Here is a 3,313-nt window from a genome sequence, read left to right as displayed (position 1 = left end):
GGAGGATCACAAAATCCTGGGTAAAGCAGAGCATTTTCTGCCTGCTCAAACTAACCAACTTAAGAAACCAACCAAGCCACAGGAAAATCAAACACCACAAGCAGACCAGAGACTCCAACTAGAGACTGATTATGGACAGAAGGGAGATACAAGATCTTCTCATACCCCCCCCAAAAAAATCAAAGAACTCTTTTTTGTACCTTTTATAAAAAACTCTTTTTCCAAAAAAATTTTTTTTCAGGTAAGGGTTAGGTTTATTCATCGTTCTGGCACCAGGCCATCTGGGTCCTCCACGTGGTGGGGAAAGGCCTGGGAAAGAGAGCTCGGAGAGCTGGGAAAGAGAGAGAGCTGGGAAAGAGAGAGAAAAGACCTAGAAAAGAGAGAAAGGAGCTAGAAAAGAGCGCATCTGGGAAAGAGGTGGGAAAGAGCAAGCTAGGAAAGAGAAGAGAGCTAGGATAGAGAAGAGAAGGAAAGAGCTGAGAAAGAGCTAGAAAAGAGCAGAGAAAGGGCATCTGGGCTTGGGTTAGGCCTTATCTAGGATATGGGCAGAGAAAGGTGTGGCCACATCAAATTCAGATGTGACCTCAGTAGATGCAGATGTGACCTCTTCCAGGTGTCCCAGTTGCCTAGGTAATGCAGGTACTGGGTGGAGACTTGGCTGTGAGGAGGGTGGAGTCTGCTAGCCATCCAGGAGCGGACCTTACATTCTAGCCTTTTAATAATCATAAAATAGGGCACGGATTCTCTCTGGCTACTTCCTGCTGACAAGGGGCGTTGACAATAAGGGTAAAAGGCTGGAATTTGGTCCCCTCCCAGAGACGGCAGTGAGCAGCAGCTGTCCCTTGGTGGCGTGAATCCTTAGATGAAGTCTGGAGAAGTCTCATGAGCATTGAGGGGCTGGAAAAAAAAATATTAGAGAGCATTAAACGGCAAGAGGAAGGACTTGGGGCTGAAAATGTTGGTAGAAATGTCCCTAGCTACTTCTGACATCTGGCGACTAGGTAGACAAGTCAGGTGACAAAGGCAAGAATATAAATTCCTGTTCAGTTAATAGGTAGACAGGTATAGACATTGGATGGGCAGGCTTCGTGCTTCTACTGACCTCCTGGCTCTGGTTAATTTTGAAAGGGCAGGCACAAAGTAGCTGATGTGACATCATCTCCTCTTACTCCTGGCCATGTTCCCTTGTTCCCCAGACTAGCTAAGTCTAGGTGCTCGTTGCTGGGATGATTTGTCCCAGTTGGTATTCAAGGATTTAACTCAAGGCCTGGGCATTGTCCCTGAGCACTTCTGCTCAAGGCCAGCACTGAACCACTTTGAGTGATAGTACAAGTTGCAGTGTTTGCTGGTTTGGGATAAGAGTCTTGAGCCATGCTTCTAGCCTGGCTCTTTGCAGGTTAGTTGGGAGATGGAGTCTTAGGGATTTTTCAGCCCAGGTTGGCTTTGAACCAAAATCTTTGCCACAAAAGCCTTTATAATTTCCAATTAAAGCAACAAGGAGATCAAGTAGTATAAGTAGAGCTTACCTGGTTCTTATCAAGAATTGACCGACAAATATTCTGGAATGACAAACTTCTTAGATGTGAGAATCTTAGCACAGATATGCCCAATATTTTAGAGTCACATAATCAGTACCACAATACATAACACAAAACAAAAAAGGCAAAACTCAAAATCTAAAACTTTGACAACAATGTTTAGACGTCTTTGCTAACAAAGCACATCAGATGGTTGGGCCTGTTACCAGGGCCTGTGAAAAAAGCACCTTGTTAGCAAGGCATCTTAGAATAGATGGATGTAGTAGTAAGCTTGGTGGAAGGTTAAGGGTCAGATGAGGCCACCATGTGGCCAAGATGGCGAATTCAAGATGGCGAATTTCTGAAAAAATGTAAAGAAACCCTGAACAAATAGATCAAGCCTACATTGGCTAGCCTTTGAGAAGGAACCTGGGGGGGGGTCCCCGGGACCCAGCCTGCATCGCACTCTTCAGGGCACAAGCCAAAATGTAGAGAAGAGAAAGGAAGAGATAGGCAAAGTTGGACATGAATGGCAGAGAGAAAGCAAAGAAAGCCTGAAATTAAACAGACTTCTGACCATTTACCATTGCAGTAGCAAAAACTGTGTACATCTGAGAATGGCATAAAATTAGGCTCTCTGGGTTTCCAGGGAGCAGAGGAGGCATTTCAAAGGGGTTTCATGGCTCAGGCGTGATTTGCAGCACCCCATTAAATGAGTAGGAGAGTCAGTCTGGTGAGTGAAGGAGGGCTGACCAGGCAGAAGCGGCATCCCGACTTCCCCCAGAACCCTCTAGAGAGAAATGGCCAAGCCCCCAAAGCCAAGCATCCTCGGCTTCAGAGGTGACTGGCCTTTCAGGTAAAGGCCATAGGAGCTCTCTGGTGTGGTGCCACTTCTGGACAGAGACTGAGAAACAGAGAACCATAGATATTAGTTTTACTCACCAGAGTAGAGAAGTGGTGTGGACGTGGATGTGAAGGCCAGCAATGGTATCGATGCGCTGTGTCTGCAGCAGACAGACGGGTTTGCAAAAGGCCATCAGAACTGTGGGTATTCCTTAGAACAAAAAGGGAAGAACAAACAAAAAAGAAAAAAAAAAGAGGGAAAAAAAACAGAGAGGAATCCCACCTATCCTGACTTTAAGCTCTTTATCTGAGTCACGGCACGATTTATGTTAGGATTTTAAAAGAGATAGCTGGGTAAGAACAGTACCACGCACGTGGTATTCAGGTAAGGGGTAGGTTTATTCATTGTTCCTGCTGGCACCAGGCCATCTGGGTCCTCCATGTGATGGGGAAAGGCCTGGGAAAGAGACCTGGGAGAGCCGGGAAAGAGAGAGAGCTGGGAAAGAGAGATAAAAGACCTAGAAAAGAAAGGAGCTAGAAAAGAGAGCATCTGGGAAAGTAGTGGGAAAGAGCAAGCTATGAAAGAGAAGAGAGCTGGGAAAGAGAAGAGAAGGAAAGAGCAGAGAAAGAGCTAGAAAAGAGCAGAGAACACTAATTTTTTTTAAATTTTAAATATTTAACATTTTTTAAAAGTTTGTTTTCTATTAACTTTTTTTCTTCCTCATAATTTTTATTTTAGGGGTATAAGTGTGTGTGCTTTTATTTTTTCTTCTTTTTTCTTTTTTTTCTTTTTTTCTTTTTTAAAATTTATTTTGTTTAGCTCTGCTGACCTTTTGATTCTCTTTTTTTCTTTCCTTCTCATTCTTTTAACCTTTTCTTCTCTTTTGTTCTTCTTTGCATGACTTAATTGCTGTTCTGCTCATCCTCAGATATACCCATAGTCGATTATTAGA

The 3,313-nt window shown here is 43.9% G+C and overlaps 1 protein-coding gene across 1 annotated transcript in view; it reads right to left on the bottom strand.

Moving 5' to 3' along the window:
- Window positions 1–3,313, bottom strand: part of LOC105998735 (vomeronasal type-2 receptor 116-like) — a 46,516-nt gene that overhangs the window by 14,798 nt on the left and 28,405 nt on the right. The window lies entirely within an intron of this gene.

The sequence above is a fragment of the Dipodomys ordii genome, unplaced genomic scaffold, assembly GCF_000151885.1.
Source record: "Dipodomys ordii isolate 6190 unplaced genomic scaffold, Dord_2.0 Scaffold171, whole genome shotgun sequence".
Lineage (NCBI taxonomy): Eukaryota > Metazoa > Chordata > Mammalia > Rodentia > Heteromyidae > Dipodomys > Dipodomys ordii.
The sequence above is the reverse complement of the archived record's forward strand: the minus strand, read 5'-3'. Positions and strand labels throughout refer to the sequence as shown.